Consider the following 24,973-nt stretch of genomic DNA (forward strand, 5'->3'; position numbering starts at 1 on the left):
TAAAAAGAAAATTTCTATCCTTGTTTTAAGTCGCCTAAAATAATCTGATGTTTCCTTGGGTTGGCGGAACTTTGACATGTTATCTTTGTACTGATGGGGTCGGGGGAAACTAACTTACACATAATTATTATGGATGACCCAATTTTCATTTGGACTTAGAGTTTCATTGTCATGTATAAATTCCAAGACAGTGGAAATGCTTATTAGATTTCTGTCTGGACCCCATTTGACATCCTGATAAACAGAGAAAGTATCTTCAAGTCTGGTAAATAACTACATTAGCAGGCAGGAAGAGGTATTAAAAGTCTGTATTTTCTATGCATCAGTCCAGCACAGTAGAAAGAGGTCTTCAGGACATTGTGCTAGTGAGAATGATCAACCAGGAAGCCAGCTACTTTCAGAAGTTTTTTAAAATTTAGTCCATGGAAAATAGGACAGGCAGTCTCTTTCACGGCAAATGCTTTAGTGTTATACAAAAGGATAAGAATATTAGCATATTGGGAAGGGCATTAGAAAGAGGAGTGGAAACGGTCAAATAGACGACATCTGTATGTATAGGAAAAGAGACTGAAAAAATTTTAATGAACCAGGAAAATTAAACAAAACTATGCAATGTAATATTTAATCATTTCCAAGTACAATATAATGCTGATACTGAGTACACATATATTCCCTCCCATAAATGCATATATACATTAAGCCCACCCATGTACACTCAAGCGCATCTATACTCTCATCAATTCAACCATACTGTAAAGTCTGCACAGGTATATGCATATGCAAATGTGTGTGACAAACATTGTCAGAATAAAACCATGAAAAGAGTAGTCTACTTCAGTTTGTAACTGGTGGCATTCTTTTTCTTTCTGCAGTATACAATAAGTATACTGCTATTGTATTCCAAGAACACTTTCACATATTAACTCATTTTATCCTCACAACAATCCTATGAAATAGGTACCATTATTATGATTCTCCATTTAAGAGATGAGCAAACATCATCATCATCAACATCCTCATATTTCAGTTACTGTGATACCAGCTCTTGAGATATTTAGGATATAGTTGGGATCTTCCCTGGAAAAGAGGCCTACTCAATAGAGAGAGGATGGATGAACCCAGCCATTAGCTGACCTTGTGTCTTCTTGCCTTTCACAATTACTATTTGACTTTTTATCAAGTATTCCCAAACCTCAAGCTTCACTTTCTCCTTTAGTAACATAAAACCTGCTTATTTTAGCCTCTCCTTTTACTCCTCTCAGAGTCCAGAGTATATGGGAAAATGTTCTCTCTTCTATTTTTCTGTTGAGGTTGCTGTAGCATACTTTTTTTTTTTTTTTTGCATATTGAAGCACTTAAATTAAGGAATTTCACAGCAGGTTAACCTATTCTTCCACTCGGCACATCACTGACTGTCACCTTAGCAAGCAGTCCTTGTTAGTAAAGTCTCATAGGTTTTAAGAAGGTAGTGAACCACCTTAACTACAATGACCTCATTAAGACAAAAGATGGCCTTTTGGATTTGGGACTGAAATAAGCCATTCATCCTATGTTTCAGCTGAAATACTGTAGAGAAGGAAAGGTGCCTACAGCAGCCCAATTTTGAAAAAAAGCTGTATCTGATGACTTTCCCTTGGACTTTCAGAAGTGACAGATCATTGGGAAAAATAAGAAAACCCATCCAAACTTCTGCAACCTGAAAATACTGTTTGAAATGTATAATAATGAAATGTATATGAATCACAGGGCTTGGTTGAACCAAAGCTTTTCTGGATTGAGTAGGAATTTGGAAATCATGTAGTCCAATGGCTTCCATTTCCTTACTTGTGAAATAGAAGAAAGAAGTGGACCATGTCTAATTTATCTTTGTCACTTTAACAACACCTGACATAATGTCCGGCACAGCTGGGGTTCAATACATGTCTGTGGAATTGTTTTATACTGAGAATTATGAGTGGCCTGTTCAAGAGTACACAGCTAGTAATGGAGGAGAAGACTGTATTAGAACCCTCCTCTGATATCTGCTACCTGTGCTTCTTGCAATTTACAACAGGAAGGGCCAATTATTATTATTTTTTTGTTGTTGAGATGGGGTCTTACTATGTTTCCCAGGCTGGTCTTGAACTCCTAAGCTTGAGTAATCCTCCTACCTCAGCCTCCCGAGTAGCTGGGATTACAGGCATATGCCACCATGCCTAGCTAGGACAGGGACTATTTTGAAAGTCACATTTTGAACCCCTGGAACGTTAACCTATACAAAAGCCTCCTCTAGATGGATGTTAAGGTGAACCTTAGTCATGCCCTTTGAAACCGCATGGTAACAGAATTTGGAGTATTTACTTCTTGGCACTCCTCTTAACCTTTGTTTGTTTTCAAAATGGAAAAGCCACATGACTCTCCAGTTCATAGCTGTGAAACTCAATTTATTTTTTTCAGGGATACATGGTTTAAAAAATTTTAAATATAAGCAAATTCATCCAGAGAGGACAATGTCCTCATATTTCCATTTTCTAGGAGTTTAGTCTACAAAAATACAATTCTTCATTTTAGCCATAATTAATTACGCGGAGAGTATGACCTATTTCACCTACGGGACTACAAAGAAAGCACAGAAAGCAGGCCAAGTTATAACAAAGCATCCTTCCCAGCATATTGCAAGCAGCAAGTGACATTTAAGGGAACAGCCACACAGCTCAGTCAAACAGTGCATTCTCACAGGTTAATATTATTGGAATTATTAACTTCTGAATTGCTGCTAGAAGGATCTACTCTGCACATGACAGGACTCCTGTGGTTAATAGGAAAAAAGAAAAGCCCGTAAATTACTGAGCAGCACACATAATTAAGGAGTAGAGCAGGAAAGGAAAAGGGTTGAGGTGTTTTTGAATGTGCGGTCACCACAGAGAAAAATTAAACAATATAATAAGGTGACCAAAACCCAGGTGTGCCAGTCTTTGTCTGCCCCAATGCCAGTCAGCTGCAGTTCTGAGAATTTTCCACCAATAATAGTATTAGAAGTGCCCAGTCCTTGAGCCAATTCTGACAAAAACAGCCAGAAGGTCATTAATAACAGTTAGAGCCTTAGGTGCTAGGCATTGTTCAATACTCTTGAACAGATTATTTTAATTTTTAAAATAGCCCTATGAGGTAAGGATTATTAACCATTTTATAGGGGTAAACTGACACACAAAGATGTTAAATAACTTGCTCACATGTCTTAGTTAAGACAATTCTGCGATATGTCCCCCAAATTTCAGTGGCTTAACAGAATAGTTATGTCTTGCACACAAAATTTTACACAGTCTGTAAATGGCAAAGTACCTTGCTCAGCGTCACTTGCTTTATAATTAAAATTGAATTTTCCAAGTCACCACTATTTATTTTTTACACAATGAATTACTTTTGTTTCTGTACTCGTCCATATTTCAGCATTTAGTAGTCCTAAACAGAAAGTGGAGAAATACAACAATTTGCCAGGAAGTCAAGCCCACCAACAATGATCTGCTGTGCACACCAAGTTATTTGTTAACCCCCTGCTGAAGATCTCGTGAAGCAACAGCACCGAAACCAAAGTATGTGCCAAATTTAAAGTTCTTTTTGTTCCAGTTGTCAGATTCCAGACTAGGCCACAATGGACTGCAAGGATGACCAAAAGAAAGTCCTGTTTAATACTTATCCAATTTTTAGAAGCAAAAGCAATTACAGAAAAAGAAAATAATTCTGAGGGATCATGTGTGCTTACACATATCTTCATGTGGCCTTTTTCCAGGTTTAACCACCAAGGACTCTGACAGCTGAAAGTTCTGAATAAACTTGGTGACTGTTATTCCTTATCAAAACCTGAGCTAAAAAAACCCATCAGCTGATGATGACAGCAGAGGGTGGTAGAGCTGAGGACTCAATATGCATTTCTTAGGCTGATGGAGAGTGAATAAATGCAGTTCCAAAACATAACCAGAGCAGTCAGAGAGTCTTTCCAACCTTACCTGATGGCTTCTGGTCAAAGCAAGGAAGTGTCATGGAAAGCATTGTGTAGTGATGGTACAAAAAGGAACTTGAAGAAGAGAGAGAAAAAAGCAGCACCTCTCCATAAAGGTGGGGAAGAAAAGATATGGGGAAAGCACTAAATTACTCATTGAAGGCCGGTCTCAGAGGGGATCAGAGGGGTTACAATCTGTGCTTTGGCCAAGAGTGGAAGTGAAGGAATGTAGGGACAGGACATATAGCTTGGAGGGGGCATCATTGAAGACTTAAAGGAAGAAGGCAGGGATGCATCTAAAGCACCCCACACACCCACCATTAGTCCCACAGGCTGTGACCTGAAACCTTCACATCTAATCTAATCTAACAAGGCCCCAGGCTAGAGGGCTATTGCAGGGAAGGTGAGAAGCAGGGGTGAGGGCTAGCAAGAAAAGGCAGAGATCTCGGGCCATGTAATTAGCAACAACGTGATTGTGTAATATGTATTTTCACAGTTGAGTTAGATGTGTCCCGCTAGTTATGACGGGAACAACTTAAATATATTGTATTCATTCCAGAAGTTCAAGTACATGGACAGTGGTAACACTTGACAAGATGATTTGTTATAGCACAACTTACGTATTTGAAATGGACAAAAATTCAGTGTCACTTACAGTACCTTAAGGTAAATTTCCTTTGAATAGGAATTCCCTTTCCAGTACTTTGAGGTCTACAAGACGTATCTAGAAAATTTACTACTGTGGAAAATGAAGACTTCCTTAATTGAATGGTGGGGGGAAGGAGGAAGGTCTGTGTTCTTTTATTTTTGATTAAGTGCTGTAACACTGACCTTCAGTTGGCTGAAGGAGTTTCATATTTTCTTTAGACATCATTAGGTGCCAAAGCTCTTGCAGGAAAGCTTTAATACAACATGAATTTTGCCATTTTGATAGCATTGATATGGCGCTTGGGTCCACTACTCCATATATATAACTCAATTATGAAAAGAACAAAATAATAGCATTTGCAGCAACCTCGATGGAATTGGAGACCATTATTCTAAGTGAAGTGACTCAGGAATGGAAAATCAAATATCGTATGTTGTCACTCATAAGTGGGAGCTAAACTATGAGGATCAAAGGCAAAAGAATAATACAATGGACTTTGCGGACTTCGAGGAAAGGGTGGGAGTGAGGTGAGGGATAAAAGATTACATACTGGGTACAGTGTACACTGCTCAGGTGATGGGTGCACCAAAATCTCAGAAATCACCACCAAAGAACTTATTCATGTAACCAAACATCACCTGTTTGGCGAAAAGCTATTGAAATTAAAAAAAAAAGAACTATTGACTCCATTCATATTAAATTTTGTTACAAATTTTACAAAAGGGAATGATTTAGGTCCATATTTTATTTTAAGGCTGTATATTTGGTTTTCATAAACATTCTGAGCCCGTGGTGGCTGCCATCTTGTATTGCGGTCCTAACTCACCATTATTATCGCAAAACAGATACAGACATGTGCTGCATAATGAGGCGTCAGTCAATGACAGATGGCATATATCACAGTGATCCCATAGGATTATGATGGGGCTTAAAAATTCTTATTGCCTAGTGATGTCAGTCATAGTTGTCTTAAAGTTGTAGCACAATGCATTACTCACAAGCGGTGATGATGGTGTTAACAAACCTACTATGCTGCCAGTTGTATAAAAACAGGACGCATATTATACAAGTATGTATAGTACATAATATTCATACTTGATAATGATGATAAATAATTATGTTACTGGTTTATGTATTTACTATATTTCGTTTTTTTTTCAGACAGTCTTGCTCTGTCGCCCAGGCTAGAGTGCAGTGGTTCAATCTCTGCTCACTGAAAAGTTTGAACCTGTTCACCTCCCAGGTTCAAATGATTCTCCTGCCTCAGCCTCCTGAGTAGCTGGGACTACAGGTATTAAATACCACGCCCAGCTAATTTTTGCACTTTTGGTAGAGATGGGGTTTTTCCACGTTGCCTAGGCTAGTCTCGAACTCCTGACCTCAAATGATCTGCCTGCCTTGGCCTCCTAAAGTGCTGGGATTACAGGCGTGAGCCACAGTGCCCAGCCTGCATTTACTATAATTTTAAACATTATTTTAGAGTGTACTCCTTCTACTTATTTTAAAACAAAAAGTTAACTGTAAAACAGCCTCAGGCAGGTCCCTCAGGAGTTATTCCAGAAGAAGACATTGCTGTCACGGGAGATGACAGCTCCATGTGTGTTATGGCCCTTGAAGACCTTCCAGTGGGACAAGATGTGGAGGTGGAAGACAATAATACTGATGATCCTGACTCTGTGTAGGCCTTGGCTAATGTGTGTTTATGTCTTACTTTTTAACAAAACTTTTAGGAAGTTGAAAAAAAAACTAAAAATAGAAAAAGCTTATAAAATAAAATTAATGAAAGAAAGTATTTTATACAGGTGTATAATGTGTTTGTATTTTAGTTAATTGTTAATATAAAAGAGTTAAAAAGTGTATAGGCTGGGCACAGTGGCTCACACCTCTTATCCCAGCACTTTGGGAGGCTGAGGCAGGCGAATGGCTTGAGTTCAGGAGTTTGAGACCAGCCTGGGAAACATAGTGAAACCTTGTCTCTACAAAAAAATTAAAAATTAGCTGGTCATGGTGGTTTGGGACTGTAGTTCCAGCTACTCCTGTGGGTGAGGTGGGAGGATCACTTGAACCTGGGAAGTAGAGGCTGCTGTAAGCCATGATCACACTACTGCACTCCAGCCTGGATGACAGAGTAAAACCTTGTCTCAAAAAAATGTTTATAAAGGAAAAAAGTTACAATTAACCTAAGATCGAAGGAAGAAAAATATTATTTTATAGATTTAGTGTAGCCTAAGTGTACAGTGTAGGCCGTCACAAATTCACTAACCACTCAACGACTTACCTAGATTATACAGTAAGTGCTCTCTACAGGTGTACTTTTCAAAATCTTTTATCGCATATTTTTGCTGTACCTTTTCTATGTTTAGATGTTTTTAAATACACAAACACTTACTATTGAGTTATAATTGCCTACCATATTCAGAACAGTAGCATGTTGTACTCTTTTTTAGCCTAGGAGCAACTGGCTATATTGTATAGTCTAGGTGTGGAGTAGGCTATACCATCTAGGTTGTAAAATATACTCTACGATGTTTGCACAGCAACCAAATTGCCTGAGGACAGATATCTCAGAACATATCCCCATCATTAAGTGGTACATGACTGTACTTTAACAGTACATATTTTGCCAAATATGGGCACAATATGTACTGTTATGTTATATACAGTACATATACAGTATATACAGTATATATTTATATACAGTATATATTTTATAGTTTAATATAAGGATGAATATATTACCTCTATGGTTGTGCTAATTATGAGGTAGCAAATGTGTTTAAATTGGTAATATAACTATATACAGACTTAACTATTAGTTTTGGAATAATAAATAAGATGTGCCATAATAATAACAGAATTCTAAACATGCCAGTCATATCAAAGTGCTTTACATATGCTCTCATTTAACTCTTACAGCTTCCTCCCTTGAGGTAGTACCATTAATATTGCCACTTCAAAAATGTTGTGAATACATTTCTCTCTGTAAATAATTTATTTGTAATATGTTATTGCAAAATGTAATGAATTATGAAAATGCACTGAAGGCATATATAGCATAGTGACTTATTATAAGTCAAACTCCTGTGTACCCAACCCGTTAGGAAACAGAATCATATCACCAACCCCATAAATCCTTCCAATTTTGCTGTCCATTCGAAAACTTCTCCCCTCTCCCTCTAAAATAACACCTATCTTACTTTTATAGTAGCAGCCTCCTTATATTTAGAGTTATCAATTTTTATGAAACATTTTTATAAATTTTATTTAATCAATATGTTTTTCCTCTAAACCTTTGCTCTTATTAAAACTTATTTGGTGGAGAATCTGAAGAATATACTGTATACTCGTGATGTAATTAAGCACATTTTTCTGTCTTTAGTCTTTTCTGCAAATTGGAGGCTGGACCTGAAGTCTACCTCAGGTTAGACTCAGTTTTGATCTTTTTAGTAAAGCTGTAGGTGGTGGTGTATTTTTTCATCATAAAGAACATGATATTTGCTTCTCTATTTGTGATGTTGCAGCTAGTAATGCGGACTGTCTAGACTGAGTAATTCATTACGATTGAAAATGGCAAAAGTTCTAATTCTGTTATCATTTGTTTACTTATAAATAGATGCATCACTTCATCTCCTAATTCATTATGGAGGGGTAAAATTCATATAGAAGTGGCAGGATAAATGCTTCATCTTTTCCTTTATTTACCTATTTCAACATAAAATAAGGGTGAAGCTCCAAAGTTGAACAAGTCACTTATCTTTGAATATAAATATATACTCATGGATTTAACGTATTTAATCGTTTTAATTCATTATAATGTTTGTTTCAAATTTTCAGTTGTGACTTCTTAAGTTATGTAATTTTAATCATTTTATGTGTACAATTCAATTCAGTGGCATTAATTATATTCACAATGTTGCATAACCGTCATCACTACCCACATCCTAGTTTATGTGTGCTTTTGTCTTCATAGTATATTGGATTGCATCAAATGCCTTTTGTGCACCAAGGAGAAGATCACGTGTTGTTTTTCTTTTGTTCTACTAATGTAGTATATTACATTGATTGATTTACTTATGTTGAACTACCCTTGTATTCCTGGGTTAAATCCCATTTGGTAGTGGTGTATAATCCTTTAAATATGCTGTTGGAATCCGTTTGTTAGTATTTTCTTGAGAATTTTTGCATTTAACTTCATAAGAAATATTTGTCTGTAAATTTATTTTGTTCTGATATCTTTTTCTGGCTTTGGAATCAAGGCAAGGCTAACCTCATATAATGAGTCAGGAAGTGGTTTCTGCTGTATATTTTGCAAGAGTTTGAGAAGAATTTGTGTTATTTGTTTTTTAAATTTTTCATAGGTTTTTAATTACTGATTCAATATATATATTGTTAAAGACCTGTTGAGTTTTTCTGCTTTTTATTGAGTCAGTTTAGGTAAGTTCTTCATTTCTAAGTTTTCTATTTCATCTAGTCTACCTAATTTTTGGTGTACAATTGTTCATATTATTCTCTAATAATTATTTTATTTTGTATAGTTGGTAATATATCTAATTTTAGTTATATATGCTATTGCTGATATATTAAAAATGATTCTAAAGACCCAATAAATGAGGAGATATACTTTATTCATTAACTCAAACACTAATTGTGATGAAGATGTAAACTCTCCTCCAAATAAATCTATAGAGTCAAATTAATGTCAATCAAAATCCCTACAGGATCTCTGTTCAAAAATTTAAAAAATACTAACCCTACAATTCATATGAAAAGGCAAATGTACTAGAATAGCCAAAACATTTTGAACAATACATAATTTCAAAACTTTCTCTAAAGCTGAAGTAATCAAAACAGTGCAGCATTGATTAAAAAAAAAGGATAAAGGGAACAGAACAGAGAGATCAGCATTAGACCCACAGAGATATGACCATTTGATTTCTGACAAAGGTGCAAAGGCAATTAAATGGAGAAATAATAATATTTTAAAGAAAATATGCTGAAACAATTAGACATTTCCATTCAAAAAAAGAAAAAAGGAACCTTAACATAAATCTCATGCCTTATGCAAAATTAAAACTGGACTATAGCCCTAATAGTAAAATAGAAAACGATAAATCTTATGGAAGAAAACACAGGAATAAATGTATTTTGGTTTGGCCGCATATTTTTTTTAATAGGGCACCAAAATGATAAGTACAGAAAGGCTGCTGAATAAAATATAGAATACTCTGTTAAATTTGAATTTCAGATAAATTATTTAAAATAGTATAAGTGTTCTCAAAAACATGTATTTTTCTTTATTAAATTTGGTAACCCTCAAGAAAGAAAACAGGCCAATGATTGCTAGGATCTGGGAGTGGGGGATGGGGACAGAATACAAATGGATATGGGGGAATTTAAAGGATAAAATAAAGTTCTATTTCTTGATTGTGGTGGGTATTATATAACTGAAGGTGTTTGACAAAGCTGGCATAACTAAATGCCAAAAAGGATACATTTTACTATGTTTAAAGTATACCTTAAATTTGAAAATTAAAGAAATAATAGTAAAATGGTAATTGTATAATTTAGGCAGATATACAATTGTGCACTGCAAAATTCTTTAATTTTTTCTGAATACTGGAATTCTTTCATAATACAATAGTGAGGATAAAGTTAAAGAAGGTCGTAAAGCAAACAAATAAAACAGAAAATAAAAACAGTTCTACAGGTTAGGGAAGTTATCTGCTATGTCAAGAAACAGCTATTCTAGGGAGATAGCAAATGATTTATATTTGTTGTGGCCATATTTGTCCTTAAAGTTCTTGGTGTAGCTGTTTCTAATAAGGTTGTGTGAGGCTAAAAAGGTCCCAGCAACATGTTCTCCAACTTATAAAATACCAAAACTCACATCTTATTATTGGAGTTATTAGTGGTTTTTCCAAGATCAGAATAATTCTTGTGATCCCACACTGTTTTTTTCAGGGCAAAGGTTTGAGTAGATGAAAGCTCCAATTTTTTGGTAAGGCCAAATTTACTTATTTCAAAGATAAATTTCTTGTTATTTGTGCCATCTATAAAGCGTATTTGCCTAATTTCCACAGCAGATTTGTGCGTACTTTAGTTAATGTGTTCTGTTTTGGGGCAACAACATAGAATGGTCAAAGGTAATGGTTTGAAAATACACTTTTTTGTTAAAATGTGTATCTTCTTATGCCATTATTTTAAGAAAGGAGTAAAAATCAGGTTGGTATATCTGGAAGACTAACCCAATTTTATTTGCTTGAATATATTAGGATGTTTTATGTATATTCAAATACAAAATTTTACTAGTTTATGTCTACATACAGACCTATTTTTCTATTAATTTATCCAGAACAAAAGTTGACATTTTTCTTCCTATTCTTAAGCATTGTTTCCTTAGATCCAGAGAATTTCACTTCTGATATTTAGTTATTCATTTCAAATGGTTTTGTTCCCCCTTTAGGACACCTAAACTTTACAGTTTCAATTTCCATTTTCCATGCTTATTTACTGATTTATACTTTGTTTTGTTTTATACTCATTCTTAATTTTGAAGAATGCAGGGTAAAGACACAATAATAGATTTTCTTCATATCACACATTCATGTCAGTTTTTGTGTTTTTGGATTTCTGTTCTTTTTAACCATTGGTACATTTGCATCTCCTTGTATTGTTTTTGTTACCTATATCTTTCTGTTTCTCTGTTTTTTTATTATACTTAAACATTATTTTAAAGAGACAGGGTCTCAGTATGTCGTCCAGGCTGGAGTGCAGTGGCTATTCACAAGCACAATCATAGGACAGTACAGCCTCAAACTCCTGGGCTCAGGTGATCCTTCTGCCTCAATTTCCTAAGTAGCCAGAACTACAGGTACATGCCACCATGCCTGGCTCATTAAATATTTTCTCTGTGATGCCATAAGCTTGAGCCTAAAAGACTGTTTCTTCTTAAAATTGTACTGAAGAATCAAAGCGTAGAGAGTCTTTAGCACTTTTCCATGGGCTCCTTGTAAATGTTTTCTCTTTTCTCTCCTTGGACCTACTTAGCGGCCACCGGGAGAAGACTGCCAGATAGTCTGAATCATAAATACCAATAAATAAAACTTAAACTCTCTTCTAAAAGAGCAAATACCTGGCTCAGAAGCAGTTATTACGATTGAGAGATAGGTATACCACTTCATAGAACCATTTCACAATATTTTCTCATTTTTAAAGTAGTGAAAATAAACAAGCTGATGCACACGAAAGAAAAAAAAACACGGCATCTCTATCCTTGGACTTTAAACTGGGAGAAAGATTTGCGCGGTTGTTTCCTAACTCAACTTCTGAAGTAACAGAAACATTTACATTGTGCGGCTGTGCAATTTTCTACCACTTATTTTCTGACACTGGGATAGGAAGAACACAAACATAAAAATGAAAAATTGTATCTACAAGTCTTCACTACTACCTGTGCTCTTCGCATTTCTTATTTGATGTACATCATTATAGTTGTGGAAACCACACCGCCAAGGAGAGGTACTAGGTGTGTGACCTGTGCATCATATTTTGCCTTACTCAAGATTGGTACTTGAGTAGTAGAGGACTAGATATAAATATCCTAACTGACCTTGGATATTTGTTTCAGTGCCTATTGCCTGACTCAAAGCACCTTATCAACTTTAAGCCTGAGTCTGCTGTTTCAAGTAGAAACCCATGTTTCAGCCACTGGTTGTTAACCTTTGTTCAACTCCTTGGATCTTTTATTTAGTAGACCTTCCTTCCAAATTCTGATATTCATTTTCAGTGTTTTTTCATTATTATGAATTTTTTTTTACTTTTGCTATATATTCATAGATAATTTAATAAGAAAGTAGGAAAGAATAAGGTATAAACTTGGTTACACATACATCATTTTAAAGTGCTTTCCTGAATGTTCTCAAATGTGAGCTTGAACTTTCTGACCCTTGGCTTACGTGTCATTTCTATCATACCCTCTTATTTATCTTTTGCTGTCTGTTATCTATCTATCTATCTATCTATCTATCTATCTATCTATCTATTATCTATCAATCTATCTGTCTATGTATCTATTTATCTTTAAATTTTTATTCTGGTAGAATACATATAACATAAAATCTACCATTTTACCTGTTTTCAAGTACACAATTTGGTGATATTCAGAACAGTCACATTGTTGTTTGTGACTGTCACCACTATCCATCTCCAGAACTGTCATTACCCCAAACTGAAAATCTGTACCCATTAAATAATTCTCTATTCCCCACTACCAACAATTGCTGGTAACCACTATTCTCCTTTGTGTCTCTGTGAATTGAATATTCTAGGAAACTCGTGTAAGTGGAATTATACAATATTTGTCTTTTTGTGCCTGCCTAATTTCATTTAACATAATGTGTTGAAGGTTTACCCATATTGTAGTGTATATTATAATTTATTTTTTAGACAAAATAATATTATATTGTGTGTATATATCACATTTAAAAAATCTATTCATCCATCAATAGACATTCAGGCTGTTTCCAGATTTTGGCTATTGTGAATAATGCTGCTATGAACATTGGTGTATGAATATTTGTTCAAGTTCCTGCTTTTAAATCTTTTGTATATATACCTAAATGTAGAGTCACTGGATCATAAGATAATTCTATGCTTAATTTTTTGAGGAACCACCATAATGTTTCCCAGAGTAGCTGCACAATTGCACATTCCCACCAACAAGAGTTTCAGTTTTTCCACATCCTGTCAATATTTGTCTTTTTCTGTTTTGTTTTGGGTAATAACCACTCTAATGGGTATGAACTTGTATTACATTTTGGTTTTGATTTGCATTTTATTAATAATTAGTGTTCTTGGGCATCTTTTCATGTCCTTATTGGCCAGTCGAATATCTTCTTTGGAGAAATGTCTATTCAAATAATTTGCCCATTTTTAAACAGAGAATTGTCGTTGTTGTTGTTGAGTTGTAGTGTATTCTGATGAAGGAATCCCTTTAGAGTCTTTCTAGTGGTATGAAGTTACTTCAAGCTTTTAAAATCAGGGAAAGTCTTCATTTCTCTTTTGTTTTTGAAGGATAGTTTTGACAGTTGTAGAATTCTTGGTTGATGGTTGTTTTTTGGGGCTTCCACAGTTTTACACGAGAAATATGGTGCTTATCATGTTGGTAATCACTTGTATGTGATGTTTCACTTCTCTCCTGCTGTATTTATGATTCTCTGTTTATCTCTGTCTTCCACCAGTTTGATTATAATATGGTAATGTGGGTCTCTTTGAGTTCATGCTACTTGAAGTTTATTTACCTTAGCTTTATAGATTCATATCTTTCATGAAATTTGGGAAGTATTTAGCTGCTATTTATTCATAATATTATTTCTTCCTGTCTTTCTCTCTTCTCCTGTTGGAACTTCTAAACTGTATATGTTACCCCACTCGATGGTGTTCCACAGGACTCTTTAAGCTTGGTTCACATTACTTTGTTCTTTTATCTTTCTCCTTGGAGTCAATAATTTGAATTGTACTATCTTCAAGTTCACTTATTCTTTCTTCTGTCTGCTCCAGTTTGCTGTTGAACCACTCTCATGAAATTTTTATTTTAGTTTTTACAATATTCAGCTCCAGAATTTGTTTTTTTTCATAATTTCTATCCCTTTATTATATTTTCACTTTGTTTATATATTGTTTCCCCTATTTTCTTTAGTTCTTTGCCTATGTTTCCTTTAACTCTTTGAATATATTTAAGATGGTTGTTTTAAAGCAATGTTCTAGTAAGTTCAATGTCTAGACTTCCTCAGGTATAGTTTCTTATTTTATTTCTTTAAATAGGCCATACTTCGCTGTTTGTATACCTTTGGTTTTTTTTTGGGGAGGGGTGGGGGTTAAACACTGAACATTTGAATATTATAATGTGGTAACTCTGGAAATCAGATTATCCCCCTTCCCCAGGGTTTACTGTTTTGTTTTGTTGTTGTTGTGGAAGGCTAGTAGTCTTTTTGTTTAGTGACTTTCCTATTTTGTAAATTCTATATTCATTGCTGTGTGTAAGTAACTTCCTTATGTATGTGTTTCCTTAATATTTGACAGATAGTTCCTTGAATTCCAAGAGCTAAAAAGATCCAAAGAACAAGAAACAGACTAAAAAGACTCATTTCTGTTAGTCTTTGTAGATTTGCTTTATACAAAAGCACTCCTTCCATATTTAAACATGATTGAACTGGCCTTAAGGATCAGTCTTAGTTGGTAGCATAGCATCATCTCAGGTCTTTTCTCAGCATGCATGTGGCTTTCTAAATTTCCCTGTATATATGGGTCTTTTATATATATATGTTTTTTAATTTAAAATTTTTCTTTATAGATTTAGTGGAGACAAGAGTGGTTTAGTTACATGGATATATTCCCTAGTGGTGAAGTCTGGGCTTTTACTGTAACCATTATCCAACTAGTGTACATTGTATCCATTAAGTAACTTATCAACCCTCATTTTCTTCCCATCCTCCCACTCTTCCAAGTCTCCCATGTCTATTATTCCACTTTCTATACATGTGTATACACATTATTTAGCTCCCACTCATAAATGAGAACATGCAGTATTTGCCTTTCTGTTCCTGAGTTATTTCACGTAAAATAATGACCTTTAGTTCCATCCATGTTGCTGCAAAAGACATACCACTCTTTTTTATGATTGAGTAGTATTTCATTATATATACATATCACATTTTCTTTATACAATCATTAATTAATGATCACTTAGATCGGTTCTATATTTTTACTATCATGAATAGTGCTGCAATAAACATACAATGGTGCATATATTTAATATATAATGATTTTTTTTCTTTTGAGTAGATATCCAGTAGTGGGATTACTGTTTGGAAGGAGTGCTTCTGTACAAAGCAAATCTACAAAGATGAAGAGAAGTGGGTCTTTTTAGTAGTGAGATCAAATGGTAGTTCAATTTTTAGTTCTTTGAGAAATTTCCATACTGTTTTCCATAGAGTTTATACTAATTTACATTCCCAACAGTGGAGTATAAAGGTTCCCTTTCCTCTGTATCCTCACCAACATCTGTTATTTTTTGGGTTTTCAATAATAGTCGTTCTGAATGGTAGAAGGTGGTATTTCATTGTGGTTTTAATTTACACTTCTCTGATGAATAGTGATGTTGAGCACTATTTCATATGCTTCTTGGCCATTTGTATTTCTTCTTATGAAAAATGTCTGTTCATGTCCTTTGCCCACTTTTTAATGGGGTTACTTGGATGTTTTTGTTGTTGTTGTTGAGATATTTTGAGTTCCCTGTAGATTCTGGGTATTAGTGCTTTCACGGGTGCATGGTTTGTAAATATTTTCTCTAATTCTGCAGCTTGTCTGTTCACTCTGTTGATGATTTCCTTTGCTGTGCAGAAGCTTTTTAGTTTAATTAAGTCACATTTGCCTATTTTTGTTTTGTTCCATTTGCTTTTGAAGTCTTAATCATGAATTTTTGCCAAAGTTAATGTCCAGAAGAGTATTACCTAGGTTTTCTTCTAATATTTTTATGGTTCCAGATATTATATTTAAGTCTTTAATCCACCTTGAGTTCATTTTTGTATATGGTAAAAGATAGGGGGCTCAATTTCATTTTTCTGAATGTGTCAATCCAATTTTCCTGGCATCATTTGTTGAATGGGGTGTCTTTTCCTCAGTGTATGTTTTTGTAGACTTTGTCAAATATCAGTTAGCTGTAGGTATGTGGCTTTATTTCTGGGTTGTCTATTCTGTTCCATAGATTTATGTGTCCATTTTTATGTCAGTGCCACATCATTTTGGTTACTATAGCCTTATGGTATAATTTGAAGTCAGGTAATGCGATGCCTTCAGCTTTGTTCCTTTTGCTTAGGATTGTTTTGGCTATTCGAGCTCTTTTTTGATTCCATATAAATTTCAGAATTGTTTTCCTAATTCTTTGAAAAATGTTGTTGCTATTTTGATAGCAATCACATTGAATCTATAGATTTTTGGGGGGCAATATGGTCTTTTTAATGATACTGATTCTTCTGATTATATGGGTCCTTTTAAATGTACTGATTCCCCAAAAGTCTCTCCTCTTTTGGGTGGAATATACTTAGGTAGACTATTGTATGTTTTTTCCATAATATTTAGCTCCAGATTTCTCCTGGATATTCCAGCTTGCAGAATGTTTTTGCAAAGCCTGTCATTTTTTCAGCCTGACCTCTAAGTTAAGGGAAACAGGTATGATTATCTTGTGTCTATTCCTCAAGTATTCTCCAGGAAGGTTAGAACAGGCATATGCAATAACTTGTGAATGAAGTCTGTTCTGCTCCCTTTACATCCTGAAATCAGTCTCGCACACTGGGAATGCAGGCTTCCTTCTTCAAGATTATTACCATACTAGAGAGAGCATGCCAAGGGCTACTAAAAATGCCACAAAGTTTTGTGTTATGAAATTGCCCTTTTCTTGATTCACTGTTTTCTTAGTTGTTCTAAATCTTTGACTGTTTCCAGAGTTCTGACAAGGTTAGATCTGATAAATTCTACTTTTTAAAGTTTTAAAAAACATTTTTCTGTGGGGGAACAAGAGCTTGGAGTTGCCAATAATGACATTTTGCTGTCATAATGCCCCTACTGTAATCCTTTTTGAGTCTCACTTTCTCATACTTGTTTAATAAATTTCGCTTCAAATTAGTCTATGAGTTCTTTTAACACGACCCTAATAGTTCTTGGTAGCATACTCACTATTTTATATGATAATATGTGCCTGACCTGGAATCAGCCAATTATTTAAAATGCTTTTCTTTTGATGGAACATGGTGTTTCAAGTCCACAATGTGAATGTTAGAGTGCTTATTGCTTCTTGTTTAATGTTTCTAGTGTTTTCCATGGATAGAGCTGGAGGAGATAGTTAGATATGTAGCTAGACAGAGATAATACCTCATGAGTTCATATGTATACTTTCAATTCCAATTCAGGGCGACATCATTTTTACTTAACATCATCTATATCATGTCTTTATCTACTTTCTTCTATTCCCAACCGGTTTCAGCTGCTATTCTCAGTTCAAGTCAGCTCTATTTCTAGTGAACATTTTTTTTTCTATGTGTTCTTAGGTTAATCAAATGCCCTGTTGTTTCCTTTTGCTTTATTCTGCACAATTCTTGATATCATGCTGTTCTTACCATGTTGGTATCAATCATGCTCATATGCTTGTATTTTGGGATTGTGGTAATATCTTGTTACCTACTTTGTTGCAAGTGTTACGCATGAGTTTTAAATTTGATATCTAGCTGTTATGTTTATTTCTGAGAATTTAGAGATTCAAAACCTGTGCTGCTGTTGTCATCATGTTCCCAAATCCCTTCCTGTAATTATCATTTTGTGTTTAAGCAAATTGACACACAGAGAGATTAAATGACTTGCTCAGTGTTACAGAGTAATTATCAAGGCCAGGATTCAAGCCCTAACAATTTAACTAGAGATATAAGTTTAACTTCTACTCTGCTGCCTCATCAACAAAGTACATCTTTATAATCACCTAGAAGGAGGACTCTTTTTCATCTTTCTTGTGTCTATGAGTTCATACAAAGGGGATTTTGTTTCTCTTTGATTGAGGAAGGGAGTTACGGAGAGGCGTCTAGGGGAGAATATTTCCAGTTTATCTCTCCATTCCTACACTCTCAAGGATTGTGTTTTATCCAAAAAACAAAATAAATGTGTAGAAAAAACAAGGCAAGCTTGTCTAAAGCTCTTTGGTCTCTCTCTCTTCTTTTTTCTGTCTTGGACTGTCAGTCCTGGTGGCTTCCTCCTGCAAGCCCAGCTACTATTTTGTCATTTTTCTAATTTATTCACCTGAACCAATAAAGGATGTCTACCTTTTACTAGAAGCCAGTTATCTCAAAAACTGGTTTGTAATGAGGGAGTAGGAGGCCAAATTTTAGCTATAGAAACAAATCTAGTTTTTAAATCTAGACTTACAACAGATAAAGCTGATTATTTATAACTCCATTTAGCTTGTGCCCTTACTCAGTCCAGCAAAGGGATAAATATTTGTCGTGTGAAACATCACCATTACCAAATACAGCATCGTAGAATCTTAGTTGTTGAGAGGAAGTCTTACTCTTGCCTTATCTAACCAGTTGTTTGATAATCCATAGCCAGCACACCATATACAGAGGGCCAAGTGTTCGAAATTGCCTCTTTTGAACACTTGTAATTACATGATTCTCTTAAGTAAAAGTGGCTGGTTTTACCTTTTCAAGTATTTCTTCATCTTCTTATTTTTAATAGGCATAGAAACAGTACAGTGTAATGGTTAAGAGCTGGAACATTGTATCAGACACATTTATAGCCTTGGGACCTTGGATGAGCTACCTCTAGATTCTGTTAACCTCATGTCTTTATCATTAAAATGGGGCTAATTGTAGCTTTCTAATAATGTTCTCATGAGATTTAAATTACATCATATATGGAAATCCCATAGCAGCTCCCAAAGTAAGGGATGAAAAATATTTGTTTCCCTCTGTTTTCTTACTTGACACTTTCACTTGGTTGGCTTATTTCATATATAAAACCCCATATGTTAGGCATTAATCTTTCTATGGACCAGCATCATTACCTAGGAGTGTGTGGCTATGACATGCTGCCTTACTCTTTAAGAAGACACTAATCTTCAATAGAAGAAACTGTATCTGTGGAACAGTAAAAAGGCCAGATACTGTTCAAGATATGTAACACAAAAAGGAAGCTGGTAGGGGAGGAACAAGCTGGAATAAGGCCAAAATTTAGAAGCAAGTTCAGACAAAAGAGTAGTGTAGACTTCATTGCCAAAAGGAGTGATGGAAGTGCCATGGACCTAGAGGTAGAATCAGCAACAGCTCCAGGTTCAGGCTAGATCAGAACACAAGTAGAGCAAGAACAGAGAAATATCAAATTACCCAGAGCAACCGGGGGACCTGCTGCATTAAGAGGCACCTGGATATCTCACCTGCAAATTGAGTACCTCAACTGTAAATCCCTCAGAAGCTCCAGGAAAATGCAGAGGTTGTTTTGTGGTTGTATACTCATTTTCCTTCTCATTGTGGCCATGGGACTTACCATCAAGCATCAAAGCAGAGAAGAGGAAAGACATCTTGTAAAGTAAGAAACAACAGGACAGAAATGTGGAGGGCCTAGACCTAACAGAATGTTCACTGTTACCCTATTTCTTGGTTCCCAGGTGGAAGGAAAAGAAAGTGTTATAGATGTATATTTCTCAAAACAAGTAGGGCATCACTAAAATCTTAGAAAGCTTTGTTAAATGGAAATTTCCATCACAACCATTCAAGATATGGTTACTGTGACACAAGAGCTAGGCTACACTTTTGGTGAAGGGCAGCAATAACATATGGGGTCTATGGGCTACTTTAATACAATCATAGTAGGCTGTGGTGTTTCAGTCTGTAATTGTAAACGTTTGCACAGGTCAGGCTTTCATATAGTCCAAGTAGGTAGTTCCATACGTAGTGAGCTTGGAAGTACCCTGGTACCAACAGATTCCTTTTCCATCTGCTTGCTGAAAACAAAATTATTTAGCTAGTGATAAAGCATCTTGTTCCTTAAGAAGAGAAATGCTATGAAACAAACAACAGATAAGAAAGGGAGAAAAGGAGAATAAGAGAGGATAAATTCAGAAAGCCCAGGGTGTGGGTATTAAATGATGGACAAGAGATTGAGTGTTATAATTCAGTCGAAAGAAGGAGGAGGCCTAAGGGGTGTACACACACACAGCCTTTATCTTTTGTCCTTGACTTGAACCTATCTGTTATTTTTCCATTTGTATGGCAAGGCAGAGTCCATTGCCTGTCAATAACCTAGTATTGGGCACCTGCTGAGCCAAGACCTGTAGTACAAATGTTCTCCAACCTTCAAACAGAAGGTATTTACTCTTGCAGACAAACAGCCTGGCATACAACTTATGTTTCAACAGTTTAAGTGATATTTAGATTTCCAGGCCAGTCTTCCAGAGCCAATTTGTTTGCTAAGCAGTAAAACTAATAGCATAAGCTTGAGAGCTGAAATCCGAAGCCAGTGGACAATTTAGAGAGGAAGGGAGGAAGTCCAGGAAGAAGAAAATGTAGGCAAAAGCGTACAGAATATGGAGAAGAAAAGATGATTGAAAGGGAAGAGTCAGAAGTCATTGCCAGAGCCCCTAAGTCTCCTGCCTATATAAACTCTGGCCTCTCATTCTTTTCAGTCTATTCTCTACCTTCTTTCTGGAGTGATAGAAGAAAGCTATAAATAAAACCATGATGCTCTACTGCTTATAAGTTGTATCATTGGCATAAAAATCTAGAGCTTGCAAAATCCAATGTGATTTGGATTCTACTTACATACTTAATGTGATGATTCTTTCACTCTTCCTAAGAAATCTGGTTTTCTTTCAGATCCTTGAAGATGCCAAATTCCTACCTATAGTAGTCTTATTCTAAACAAGCAAGAATAGGGATTGGAGAAAGTGATATTCATATAAACTGCTATCCGCCCTTCAGATCTTAGCTTAAATGTTTTTAATCAATATTGTTTTTTACTGATAACCCACCCTTAAGCTCCCAATCTTGATCAGTATTTCTTATTATACACTCTTAGAATATCCTTTATTTTCCTGGGTGGTGCTAGTCAGAATTATATAGTTTTGTGACTATTCTTCTATTTCCTGTTTTTCCTACTAATCTGTAGCCAGCACTAAAACAGTAACGACACTGATTATTCACTGTTGTATTCTCAGCACCTAACCTAGTGCCTGGCTCAAAACTATATTGAATAAATGAATGCATGCATGAAGAAATACATGGTCCAAATAAGAGGTTTTTTTAACTTCATATATGCTGTGTATGAGTCATGAAGTTTCTAGTAAAACTTTAAAATAGGTACTAGAAGCCTGTCATGCTCCAAATAATCCTCTCTCCCAATATCCTAAAGTGCCCTTATGCTACTTGAAACCTCCTAAGTTTTTCCTCCTTTCAATTCAGCCGTACTAAGTGCTCAATATTCTGAAGTTTTTCTAGCATTTCATTCTTTCTTCCACTTACTGAGATCACATGTTCCCTTAAAAACTCCACATTACAATTTTTTTAATTATACTTTAAGTTCTGGGGTACATGTGCAGGTTTGTTCAGAGGTATACACGTGCCATGGTGGTTTGCTGCACCCATCAATCCGTCACCTACATTAGGTATTTCTCCTAATGCTATCTCTCCCATAGCCCCCCACTCCTGAACAGGCCCATGTGTATGATGTTCCCCTCCCTGTGTCCATGTGCTCTCATTGTTCAGCTCCCACTTTTGAGTGAGAACATGTGGTGTTTGGTTTTCTGTTCTTGTATTAGTTTGCTGAGAATGATGGTTTCCAGCTTCATCCATGTCCCTGCAAAGGACATGAACTCATCCTTTTTTATGGCTGCATAGTATTCCATGGTGTATATGTGCCACATTTTCTTTATCCAGTCTATCATTCATGGGCATTTGGTTTGGCTCCAAGTCTTTGCTATTGTGAATAGTGCCACAATAAACATACGTGTGCATGTATATTTATAGTAGAATGATTTATCATCCTTTGGGTATATACCCAGTAATGGGATGGCTGGGTCAAATGGTAGTTCTGGTTCTAGATCCTTGAGGAATCACCACACTGCCTTCACCAATGGTTGAACTAATTTACACTCCCACCAACAGTGTAAAAGTGTTTCTATTTCTCTGTATCCTCTCCAGCATCTGTTGTTTCCTGACTTTTTAATGATTGCCATTCTAACTGGCATGAGATGGTATCTCACTGTGGTTTTGATTTGCATTTCTTTAATGACCAGTGATGATGAGCTTTTTGTCATACGTTTTTTGGCTGCATAAATGTCTTCTTTTGAGAAGTGTCTGTTTATATCCTTCACCCACTTTTTGATGGGGTTTTTTTTTTTCTTGTAAATTTGTTTAGGTCCTTTGTAGATTCTGGGTTTTAGCCCTTTGTCAGGTGGATAGATTGCAAAAATTTTCTCCCATTCTGTAGGTTGCATGTTCACTCTGATAGTTTCTTTTGCTGTGCAGAAGCTCTTTAGTTTAATTAGATCCCATTTGTCAATTTTGGCTTTTGTTGCCATTACTTTTGGTGTTTTGGTCATGAAGTCTTTGCCCATGCCTATATCCTGAATGGTATTGGCTAGGTTTTCTTCTGGGGTTTTTATGGTTTTAGGTCTTACATTTAAGCCTTTAATCCATCTTGAGTTAATTTTTGTATAAGGTGCAAGGGAGGGGTCTAGTTTCAGTTTTCTGTATATATCTAGCCAGTTTTCCCAACACCCTTTATTAAATAGAGAATCCTTTCCCCATTGCTTGTTTTTGTCAGGTTTGTCAAAAACCAGATGGTTATAGATAAAAACTCCACATTACATTTTATGGGGCATCTTCTTTTTGGGTGCTTCAGTGAAGATGGAGAGAGAGCAACAGGAGGGTGGAGGGGAACAGAAGGCACCTGATGAACATTTGTTTATATTGGTTAATGTGTGTTCATTTGTAGACTCCAAGAAAGTTATTGCTGTAGACCAGGAATTGACATTTTTTTTTGTAAATAGCCAGATAGTAAACATGTTCAATTTTTCAGGATATGCATTCTTAGTTAAGCTACTAAATTCTGCTGTTGCAATGGAAAAGCAGCTACAGTTAATATATAAGGTGATAGGTGTGGCTGTGTTGCAATAAGATGTTAGTTACAAAAACAAACAGCAGGCTGGTTTTGTCCCAAAAGCCATAGTTTATCCACTCCTGCATGTAGAGAGCTATTGACCACAGCAGGGGCTTTGCCTCATCACCTCATGCCTGATTTAGACATGCCTCAGATGTGAGGGTATATTCCCTGAGGAATAATTCCTTAGTGGCAAGGTCAGATGGAACACAGGACACTGAGAACACAGCTATCCAGCCTTTTTTTCGTCTCTGACACAAACCTTATAAATGAGTAGTGTATGAGTGGAGGAGTGGTCAATCTATTGTACCATTTCAAACCCTGACCTTTCTACAGCAAGCGCAATTACAGGTAAAGTCACTACTCGATTAATATATCAAGGGATCTGATCTTTTGTATCTTATTTTTATGTATGTGAATTGGATTTCTAGAGAACTGAACAGTACTTGAAATCCTTCAGACATATCACAAGCTTGGGAACAAATATATGCAACTTACTGCTGTGGGTTTTTTCCCTTTAAGAATCAAAGAGAGGAAAAAGTATGGAGTTGGTTAGTTATGTAGGAGCTCTGTGAGACAACAAAGGCCATGCTAGGGAATACTACAGAAAATGAACCAGTTCAGATGATGTTGGTGAGTTAATCTAGGGCCGTGTGGCATAAATTTACATAATTGAGTCAGAATATTACCTTGGGCTCTGAGCCAGATGTTGCCCCTTCAAAACAGGCACTGGATGCTGCAGGAGATATCCCTTTGCCAAATGGCATTATCCATGAACAAAACCCTCTCTACTCCCCTTTGCTGGGTATTGGAGTATCTTCTCATGGAGTGTTAAGAGCAAAACCAATACAATAAATTTAAAGTATGAACACAACTTCCTAATTGGGCATTTACATCCTAGTTGAATGAAGGTCTAGGAGCATCCTGACTTTGCCTACCAAAATCGAGCTAACATATTTATGATACTCTTCTGTTTGAATATGTCATAAAGCTTTAAAAAGTAGACTCTGGAATCACACAGCCTAAGTTCAAATCCTGGTTGCTCACTTACTATGAGACCTTGAACATATTACTTAAGCCCTCCGGATCTTGGTTTCTAAAACTTTAAAATTAGTTAAGTTGAAATAATACATGGGAAGTGCTTAGTTCACTACCTGGCACACAGCTTTCAAGATGTTAGTTATTCATATTATTGTTTTACTTTTTACCTTCCTGAGCTATTGCCAGTGTTAAGGTGAGAGTGTGTGCAACAGTATGAAGAAAGTGGTCTTGAAATCAGACAAATCAAAGTTTAAATACTGTTTCAAAAATTCATTAGCTGTGTGACTATGGGCAGGTTATATACATTAGCTTATTTATCAATACATCATTCTGTTTTTTATAAAACAGGAATAATGTTATGAATATATTATGAATAGAAATAATAATAAATAGGAGGATCCAATCTAACTAAATGTTAATTCTTGCCTTAAATCTTGCTGGACCTTGAAATAACTTATTTTTAAAATTTTAAAATATTTGTATTTTAATAGCTTTTGGGGTACAAGTGATTTTTTGTCATCGCATGAATGAATTATGGGGTGGTGAATTCTGAGATTTTAGTGAACCCATCACCGAGAAGTGTACATTGTACCTAACAGGTAGTA

The 24,973-nt window shown here is 35.6% G+C and overlaps 1 pseudogene; it reads right to left on the reverse strand.

Annotated features, from left to right (window-relative positions):
- Positions 1-4,790: 4,790 nt before the first annotated feature.
- Positions 4,791-24,094, reverse strand: LOC105738098 (annotated as a pseudogene).
- Between the last annotated feature and the right edge of the window lie 879 nt (positions 24,095-24,973).

Source organism: Nomascus leucogenys, chromosome X, assembly GCF_006542625.1.
Source record: "Nomascus leucogenys isolate Asia chromosome X, Asia_NLE_v1, whole genome shotgun sequence".
NCBI lineage: Eukaryota > Metazoa > Chordata > Mammalia > Primates > Hylobatidae > Nomascus > Nomascus leucogenys.